Source organism: Chrysochloris asiatica, unplaced genomic scaffold (assembly GCF_000296735.1).
Source record: "Chrysochloris asiatica unplaced genomic scaffold, ChrAsi1.0 scaffold00124, whole genome shotgun sequence".
NCBI classification, from domain to species: Eukaryota; Metazoa; Chordata; class Mammalia; order Afrosoricida; family Chrysochloridae; genus Chrysochloris; species Chrysochloris asiatica.
The window spans coordinates 4,780,273-4,790,987 of record NW_006408642.1 but is presented as its reverse complement, the minus strand read 5'-3'; the positions used below and the strand labels follow the sequence as shown (position 1 = coordinate 4,790,987).

The following is a 10,715-nucleotide window of genomic DNA, read 5'->3' as shown; positions in this document are numbered from 1 at the left end:
TTCACTGTTAGAAATTAGACACTGAGCAAAATACCTAAGGTCACAGTTTTCAGATATTGGCAAACAATGATCCTTGAGAAAAAGAACAAACAAGATGGCGCTATTATTAACCTAATTTTCTGTCCGAAGCACTTTCTACAGGAAAGGGGATCTCAAGAAGAGCATAGAGACAGAGAATGTAGTTCCGAAAGGCTGACATTTGTAAGGCAGGATGTTGTAGAGGAAGCTCCAGAAACAGCTCTAGACAACTGCATTTTGTTGTTGTTAATGAGTGCCATCAAGCTGGTTCCAACTCAGAGCAAACCTACATAGTAGGGGTGAGGAACCTTTTTTTTTTTTTTGCCAAAATTTATAACATCATTCTGGGCCATACAAAAAATTATCAACTTAAAAATCTAGCCTGTTATATTTGGTCAAATATTTAATTATCTCACACCTAACCCTATACAGGGTCGCTATGGGTTGGAATCAACTCAACAGCACTTAACAACAACAATAAAGGTGGTGGCTGGAGTCCTGGTGTGGTGTTGTGGGTTAATGTCTTGGACTGCAAAGTCGGTTTGAACTGCAAGGTCTATGGTTCAAGCTCACCAATCGTTCCTCAAAAACCCTCTACAGGGTCACTATGGTTTTGGACCAGCTCGACAGCATGTAACAATAGCAAAGTGATGGCTGGAACTGCTGTTGCCTTGGTAGGGCCAGATCAAATTATTTCTTGGGCTTTGTACTGCCCTTGGGCTAAATGTTCCCCAACCCTACTGTATAGGATTTCAGGAGAGCAGCTGGTGGGTTTGAACCACCAACCTTTCAGTTAGTAATCCAGTGCTTATCCTACAGCACCACACCAGGACTGCATAGGTATCCCTGAATCTGTTGTTAAATATTAAATCGCATAAGCATACAGAAACCTGAGGTAAGACAACTAGGGTATGGTAAGCTGAACAATTGAGAGAGCTCACACAGAGCTGCTGTTTTGTTGTTAAGTACTGCTAAGTTGGTTCTGACTCATAGCAACCCTGTATAGGGTCTCTGAGGCTTTAAATCTCCAAGGGTGCACAAAGCATCATCTTTCTCCTGCAGAATGGCTGGTGGGCTCAAACTGCAAACCTTGTGGTTAGCAGTTCAGTGTTTATTGTAGGGAGCCACAACACTCCCCAAAAGTGAAGTACATGGGGGGAAAAGACTGTTAAGAAAACAATAAAACATCAATGACCTATTGGACAATATTAAACAAGCTAACATACATGCACATGAGGGCTTCAAAACGTTAGTGGGAAAATGAAATTAAAGGATAGTGGAAGGATTCCAAGGCAAGATGGCAGAGTAGGCAGATGCACTGAGCAGACCCTCTGCTACAAAGACATAGGAGACCCAGTGAAGCAGAGGCAGATGGTGACCCTGGAGCCCTGAGCATCAGAGGATAGGACAGAGAGGTGCACTGAGTGCTGACTGGAAGAGGAAGCTGAACAGGAGTAAGAGAGAAGATAAGCTGGCAAGCTGTCAGATGGCATGGAGCTTCGCAAGAGCAGCTGAAAGTTGGAGGCAAGGAGGGATGTAGTTCCCCCTTGTTCCATGCCCTCCTGGTAGCCAGGGGCATATCCAATCCCTACCCTCGCCCACCCAGTGGTCAGTGACATTGCCTCCTGGACAGCCTGGACTCTGCCTGGGTCAGGTGTCAGAGTGCCACCTCTGTTTCTGGAGACACATAAACCTGCCTTGAACGACACTATACAAACAGCAAACAGAGAACTGTTCTCACAAATTCAGTCTCTATCACATCCAGCCAGAGACAAGTGGTGAGTACCTAAAAGAGCAAGACCAAATAATTCTCAGTCTATAAGAAACACACTTTAAAATACATACACAAATTACTTAAAAGTTGAAAAATCAAAAGTGTTTGACTAGACAAATACTAATAACAAGAAAGCTGGAGTGACTAATATCAAAATAAGCTTTAGTTCTAGCAATTATTGCCTTGGATAAGTCAGAAATTTTCATAATTATAAAAGGGTTAAACTATCAAGAAGACAGAAAAATCCTTAATGCTTTGCACCCAACAACAAAGTTTCAGATAAATTAAGTAAGCACTAAAAAGAGAAATACACAATTCTTTATATATAAATTATACGATGGGAGACAACAACACTCCTTTCTCAAGCGAGAGAAAATCAGAGGGCTATGGAAAGTCCTGATTCCTGGTGTGGAGCTGGAAGATTAGCACTGGATTTTGAACCACAAGGTCAGCAGTTCAAACCCACCAGCTGCTCCTTGGAAACCCTATACAGGCTCGCTATGAAGCAGAACCAACTGTAGGATGCTTAACAACAACAACAATACAAGTCCTGAAACATAGTACCAACCAACTTGACTTAATTGGCATTTGTAGAATACTCTGCCCAACAACAGTAGAATATTCTTTTAAAGTACCCTCAGGACATTCCAGGATAGGCCATATCCTGGACCACAAAACAAATCATAGTAAATATAAAAGGATGGATTAATACAGATTATTTTTCCTGACACTTGGAATTAAATTAGAAATCAACAACTGAAATACTCAAGGAAAATCTCCAAGAATGTGAAAGTTGAACAGTATATTTTTTAATAGCCTATTGTCAAATCAAGGAGCATAGTGGTTATGAATCAGGCTGGTAACCTCAGGGTCAGCAGTTTGAAACTACCAGCTGTACCACAGGAGAAAGATGACGCTTTCTGCTCCCATAAAGATTTACAGCTTCGGAAACCCTGTGCAGGGTCGCTATGAGTCGAAACCGACTCCATGGCACATAACAACAATTATCAAATGAAGGAGCGCTAATATCAAAGGAAGGTAGCATAGTGGTTATAAGTCAGGATGCTAACCTCAAGGTCAGCAGTTCGAAACTACCAGCTGCTCCGTGGAAAAAAGATGAGGCTTTTTGCTCCCATAAAAATTTACAGCCTTGAAAACTCAATATGGGGTTGCTGTGAGTCAGAAGCAACTCCACTGCACATAACCACCACCACCATTACCAAAGGAGGAATCATGAGAGAAATTGAAAATAAACATTTACTAAAAGAGCTCAACAGCAGATTGGAGATGACAGAATAAAAAAACCCAGGATCTAGCATCAAAGTTAGATCAACCTCCTGAGAGGGTTCCATGAGTCCGCATATCAGCACATTCCTACTGCCCTTAGCAAAGAGAATACAACATCTGCTTATATTCATCCATTCATTCACTCGATAGTTCCTGGTTATCTACAATGTGTCAAACTGTAAAGATGGAGATTCTTGTGAGAAGTCAAATTGTTCCTCCACTCATCAATCCTGGTATGGCACTGTGAGATAAAGCACTGGACTGCAAGGTCAGTTTGAACCACAGGTTGGCAGTTCAAGCTCATCAGCCCCTCATCAAAAACCATATACATGTTATGAGTTGGAACCAACTCGATGGCACTTAACAACTTTCACTCTTGTTCCCCTCCCTTGGGTACAAGATACCCTACCTCACTCACTTTGAGCAAGGTCAGGTGACCCACTTTGGTCAGCAGAATGTGAGTGGGTCTGATGTGAGATGAGGCTTAAAATGTGCCTTGGTGACTGGACTTCCTCTTGAACTTCTGCCATTCAAGAGGAGAAGAGCGTGTTCCAGGTAGTTGCTGATCTAAGAATATGAGACATGTGAAACACACTGGTTTCAACTAGAGCTTGGAGTTAAGCCCAGCTGACTGAAAAACTGAGATGGTAGTTGGGGTGGGGAATGCATACTTGTTTTAAGTGACGAGTTTGGGGAAGGTATAATAAATTATGCATTTGTTGTTGTTAAGTGATGTCCAGTCAGTTCCAACTCATAGCTACACTATCTAGGATTTCCAAGGAGTATCTGGTGGGTTTGAACTACTGACCCTGAGGTTAGCAGTGTAGTAGCGATCCTACAGTGCACCCCAGGACTCCTTGCTATGCAACATTATTACACAAAGAGCTGATTGATATAGTCCATTTCTCACTGAGCTCATTATAATTAATTATAATATAATTAATGATGACTATGAATAATCAGAGAGTCTATGCTGAGCTTTGTTCTGATTGCTTTTGCCATGAGCAATGTGCCATCATCAGTCCAGATTACCAGACCATGAATGCTTAGAGACAAGGCCTTGCTGGGACTCCCATCTGAACCCCAGTGCAGGACTCATGTAGATACGGTAAACACCACATGGACTATTTTCTCCACCAAGGAGAGAGAGGTGGAGAGAGCCTGGGAATTCCCTAGCAACACTTGGTAAGTAGTTCTTTCTCTCTCTTTATCTCTCTCTCTCTTGGTAAGTATTTCTTTTTTGTGTTTTTATTGTGATTTTGTTGGAAGTTTACAGAGCAAATTGATTTTCCATTCAACACATCATTCACACCGACAGCAATCCTTGTAGTGTAAGAACACCCGGGCCACTTTCTACTTGTTTACCGTTTCCTTGCTTCTTTCCTGTCTGTACCTACTGAGCTTTATCTGTAGGCAAGTGCTGTCCTTTTGGTTTCCTTTGGGTGATTGTTCTAAAGTGTGTGTTTACCTTCCTGGTATATTATTGACCTTCTAGGCCTGTCAATCCTTTGGCTGAAAGTTGAACCATAGGGATGAGTTTGGTTCTAGGCCTGAAGGGTGTCTAAAGGCCATACTCTCTGGGATTTCACCAGTCTCTATCAGACCAATAAGCCTAGTATTTATTTTTTTAAGTTTCATTCCACATTTTTCTCCCAGTCTATCTATGTCTATAGTACCTATTAAGTGGTTTTGAATTGAGCTAAAAGTAGATACACTCAGGCTCCAGGCTCCCTGCTAGGAACTGAGCTGGAATAAGAGGCCCTGAAGGGGAAAAAAAGAAGCCTATCTTCCAAAGTATTTTTTATTACCATACAAAAAGCACACCCCTATTTCAGTTTTCCCCATCTGACTTCCCAGAGGACTACATGGCACACAGCAGAACTGGGCTGACCAGGAGGCCTTTGCTAGGCTCCCTGTCCACAGGTTGAGCTCTCTGACTGTGAGTCTATGGCAAAGAGGTGCCAGTTCACATATGCTCTTTGGCAGAGTTGGGTTTAGAATAGGTGTAGTGCACCTGGTACCCAATTGTGCTCTCACTGCCAGGACAGGAGCAAGAGAACAGTACACCCCACAGAAGCACCAGAGTTGATCATGACCAGCCAATAAAAATGGCAGGACCAAACTTGTATTTAAAATTCATGGGGACCAAGGAGTCATTCTTCTTGGATCAACTATCAACATTCACGGAAGCAGCAGTCGAGAAATCAAATGACGTATTGCATTAGGCAAATCTGCTGCACAAGACCTTTTTAAAGTGTTGAAGAGCAAAAATGTCAGCTTGAGGTCTAAGGTGCTCCTGACCCAAGCCATGGTATTTTCAATAACCTCATATGCATGTGAAAGCTGGACAGTGAATGAGGAAGACTGTAGAACAATTGATGCTTTTGAGTTGTGGTGTTGGAGGAGAATATTGAAAGTGCCATGGCTGCCAAAAGAACCAACAGATCTGTGTTAGAACAAGTGCAGCCAGAGTGCTCTTGGAGGCCAGGATGGCCAAACTTCGTCTCTCATACTTTGGACATATTGTCAGGAGAGACCAGTCATTGGAGTAGGATATCATGTTTGGTAAGGTGGAGGGTCAGAGAAAAAGAGGAAGACCCCCAGCAAGATGGATTGGCCATGTGGCAGCATCAATGGACTCAAGTGTGGCAACAGCAGTGAGGTTGGCCCAGGATCGGGCCAGTGTTTCTTTCTGCTGTGCATAAGGCCGCTATGAGTTGATATGGACTCAATGGCACCTCACAACAACAAGGGGTTATAAAAGTCTAAGACAACCTGATGGCCATACCAGTAGCAAGCTACCAAGGCAGTCAGAGCTGCCACAATAAAAACAATGCCTCTGGTCATTACTATAATGGGCTTTCTTTTCTTTGTCGTGCCCTCCACAGCGCATGCACTTCATGTCCAGCGTGGCCACAAACACAGCGAAGAAGCTCAGCGCCAGCTATACTACCATTAGAGCACGAGTGGCCTGCAAAGCCTCTGTCAGGATAAGCACCAAGTTGTAAATTTTTCAGCTCATCAAGCCAGTGCTCTGCAGTGCACCAAACACTCCATCCACAGCCCCTTGTATGAGGTTTAGGCCATGATGATGTTGTCACCCATGTACCAACTCATCTGCCACTGCAGAATGGTGGTGCAAGCCACCAAGTCTACCCAGCCCAGCAGGGCCATGGAAAAGCCCAGCTGCGGTGGTCCCGAATTGGCCATTTCCACCCTCAGAAAAGACTGCACTCCAGGAGGGCGACCCTACAATAAGCAAGAACTTGTGGAGCAACCTCACACAAAAACAAGTTTGGGTGGTTTTAAGTCATCCAAAGAAACCAAAAAGTTTTTGGCCAGTGACTGCAAGTCTTCTTATCACCCAAAGTGGATACAAATCTACTCCTCTGAGGGTCCTGCAGCAGAGGGGACAGGTTACAGCCGGAGGAATGGCTCCAAACAAAAGCAATCTGTTAAGACCCAGCAGTTCTCTTTGGCAGCCTCCGATAATGGTTCCTAAAAAAAGTGGAGGGGTCATATGGACGCTGCAGGCCCCAAACTACCCCCGGGCTGTGGCCCAAGGCTACTGTCCTAGTTAGAGGATCCTCTGAGGTTGGCAGGCAGGTTGGCAAGTGTTTCTTGGTTTAGAACTGGAACCCACCCTCTCCTGTCTCTGAGAGTGCTTACTCATGAAATAAATAATGTATTTTACTCTTTAAGGTTTTCTTGAAACAAAAAGAGCATGTTCAAGAAAACCTTCCATAAACAACATCAGCCAAACTGCTTCCAAATACACATTCATTGTGTTCTACTTCAATCTGGGTCCCGCCACAGCAGACCCTTGGACTGTGACCTACAAGGGTGGTGGTTTGAGCCCACCAACCACTCCATGGGAGAAAGGTGAGAGTTTCTACTCCTGCAAAGATTTAAAGCCTGGGAAACCCTATACAGGGTCACTATGAGTTGGAACTGACTCGATGACTTGATGACACGTAACAGCAACAGCAACAAAGCAGACCGCGGTCAAGCATTAGGTACAAACACATTTAGGAGGTTGATTCCAGGAAGTGTGTGAAGCAGCTGGGAAGCAAGAGAAGTTAATAAAGAGAGTGGGGAAAAGAGATCACCACTGTGGGCAATGAAGGCTCAATTCTTCTGGGGACTTTGAGAGGCTGTGAGAAATACACCTTGAAATTGTCCTCCAAGGCGTGAAGAAGCTGGGCTATTTACCCACCAACTCTTTTGATTCACTAGTTGAAGCTCACTTCTGGGTGTTAACTCTCTGGCCCTCTGGACTGTTCTGGATTGGCCAAGCACAATTCTGTAAGTAGAGAACACTTCAAGCAGAGACCACCTGCATGGAAGGAAATAGAGTTCAGATGACCCTCAGTGTAGGCCAAGGAGAGAGACATGGATGAGGCCCCAAGAGAATGTGCTATGTGGTTCTTCTCTCTCAGGAACTTGCTATGGCTCGTGTAGCTGCCTGGTTTCCAGACCTCCGCATGAGCCAACCCTAGACTTCCCATCTGGCTTTGTCTCTCAAAGCCATCCTGCTTGAGTCAAAGAAATCTGCTCATTGGCCATCCACGACCTTCCTGCCTTCACACCTGTGCCCGCAATGTTTCTGATACCTGAAATGCCTCCTCCTCTTTTCCTTACACCTTGAAATTCTCTACTTTAAGGTCAAGTAAAATGTCACCCCATCATTTTCTGTACTCCTATTATACTTAATCATCATTTCCTTTCAATTCAGAACTTAAATTTTCTCCACCCTCTGCTTGAGGAGGGAGACTCTGACTAGTACTTAATTCATATCCCACAGTGATACTTGGAGGAAAATATGAACATGTGTGGATTTCTTAGTTGGGTAATAATTGCTTTAAACATTGTCTAAAATGGTAAAAAGTCTGAATTGGGAAATTCTCATAATGAGTCATATGATGTTTTGAGCATTTATATACTCTGCTTTATTTAATCCTTACAGCAATATTCATATGCAATTTGAAAGTCTAGAGGGACTAAGAGAAGTTTCACAACTTGCCCACAGTTTCATTTCTGATAAGGAAGGGACTGAGATTCCTGACTTCCAGATCTGAACTTTGAGCTTTCTGGGAAGAATTGACTCCCAACACTCCCCTGCTTTCCTCTAGAATTCCAAATACACAAATCGGAAGCAGTACCACCTACTAAAAGGGCTATAATCTGCTACTTATTTTATTACATGGCTTTGTACTTAAAGTAGTTGAGGACTTAGATACAGAGCTTGTGAATACTCTTATAATATGCTTGTAATCTAATCTGCCAATTAGATGTAGACACCAGTGCTATATTTGAAATATAAGCTTGTGATTGAGTTTCAGCAACCTAAAAGTATTGATGCCCCGAGAGTCCCTACTACCCAATACCAAGGCAACAGGTGGACCAATTGCCATGCCTATAGGCTACTGGTCACCAAAACCCACTCTCAGCAAGGTGTGGACCCTGCTCAGTCAACCCTGTATCAAAGGCGACCCTGAGGTCACTCTTGGAAAGCCTGAAGGGACAAAGTCTGCACTCTGGTCCCTGTCATGGCTATAACTCTTTCATAACCCATCAGTGGAGGTCGCTGTCTTCGCTAACAAGACAAGAAGGAACCCAACTTTCTGAGATTCCAGAAGATGTTGGGATTTTAGCAACAATCTTTCCCATTCCTTCTCCATCAACAGCTTGCTTCCATAAAGATTTACAACCTCGGAAGCCCTAAACAGGGTCACTACGAGTCAGAACTGACTTACACAACCACCACTACCACTATAGGTATCTAAATACTAAAATATTTTAATGAAATAACTGATGTTGTTGTTAGGTGCCATCAAGTTGGTCCCAACTCATATCGACCTTGTATAAGATTGCTTTCTGTAAATCTTTATGAGAGCAAAAAGCCTCATCTTTCTCCCTTGGAGTGGCTGGTAGGGTCAAACCACTGACTTTGTAGTTCAAACTCTGGTGCTTATCCTACAGAGCTGCCACATTCCCAAGAAAGTAATCGATGTGTGAAGTAACAAAGTCTACTGGAGGGTGAAGTACTTTAGTGGAATTAGCTATAATTCCATCGTTGAATGATATGATATGGGATTATCTATCAGTCCTATAGTTTGGTCCTTCTTATTCTGCACCTACTCCTCAGTTAGCAACTGTCTCATTAGCCATTATTTCACATTCATGAGAATAGCAAAACACCTACTATCCGACCATTTTGCACATTATCAACTTATGTCCAGTAGTAATAAATGCCGAGGTGCAAGGCCAGAGTAATGCTGACTGGGATGGTTAAGGTTATGTGTCAGCTTGACTGGGCCATCAATCTCAATAGTTTGGCAGTTCTGTATAGATGTAATTTGGCAGCGATGTAATGATCCGATTGGATATTCTAATGATTAAGTCATCCTCCGTTTTGTGATTTGATGTGGCCATTCTCTCCTTTTGCATAATGCCAATTTTCACATAAAGATCTGGCCTTTGGAATCTAACCAGGTCAATAAGTGAAGTGTGGCTGTGTTGTGATTTTTAACTGCAATACTAATAAATGAAAGAAATGTTCAATTTCAACAAGACAGTGATGGAAATACAGTGGTGAAAATTATTAGAAAATAAATTTTCCATAGAAGTTTATAGGCTCCCTAATATCTACCTATAGGCTTTAGGCTAAGAATTCTAAACTACAAATTGTATGGCAGTAGAATAGCTTTGCTGTACTCAGTAATGACTCTGAGTCTGGAAATAATCTTTCTCTGAAAGCATAAAGAGATGATAGAAGCATTTATGTAAGTCTTTACATAAATGTGACTCCTTGGAAAGTTGGAGGACAATTACATTTCTTAGCTAACAAGGTTTTGATTGTGTGGAACCAGGTAACATAAGCATGTATACATATGTACACACATACATACCCAGCCCAGCCTTGCATATTCTACTTAAACCCAAGTACAATTGATTCACTGTCATTCAACAAATGCAAAGTTATTTGTCATCCATTTATCCAAGGAAATGATTTATCTCCTGAGTGTGTGCAGTGCTGAAATTGGTAACAAAGAAGTCTACAGGGCTGGTTAGCAACTCAAACAAACAAACAGAAAACCAAAGCCAAGGACTGGGGAGTGGTGAAGAGGAAGGGGGTGGAAGCTCACAGAAGCCCAGGAAAAATTTAACAGCCAAACCATGAGAAAGGTAGGGCATGGTTGGACCTCAGAAAAATTTGTAGCCAGGACCTGGGATGATGAGCATTTCTCTCTCCATCTCTCCACTAAGCTTCTCTGTGAACATCATTTTGATTTCCACCTTTTGGTACAAGCTGCCTTCCTTTGCTCCTTGGCTGTGTGATGGAAAATAGAGATAATAAAGGTTCTAAGGTTTTATGTATTATAGCTTTAGCCAACTGGAATAAAACCAATTTGATAATCTGAATCCTAACATCCAAAACTCACTGAGACATGCTCTGATTGGCCAGTCAACCACGGCTAGAAAGGATCATGTTGTAAAAAGTGTCTGGTCCCATAGTAACCACATACATGGGTGTAACATGATATGGCAGAGGCATCTGGCCTCCTCTAACTTCACAAGCAGGGAAGAGAATCAAAATCATCAGCGTTAGTCAAGTCACTCAAAGCTGATTCCT

At 42.7% G+C, this 10,715-nt stretch overlaps 1 pseudogene; it reads right to left on the bottom strand.

Moving 5' to 3' along the window:
- Positions 1 to 5,045: 5,045 nt before the first annotated feature.
- LOC102811264 lies at positions 5,046 to 6,289 on the bottom strand (annotated as a pseudogene).
- Positions 6,290 to 10,715: the final 4,426 nt, after the last annotated feature.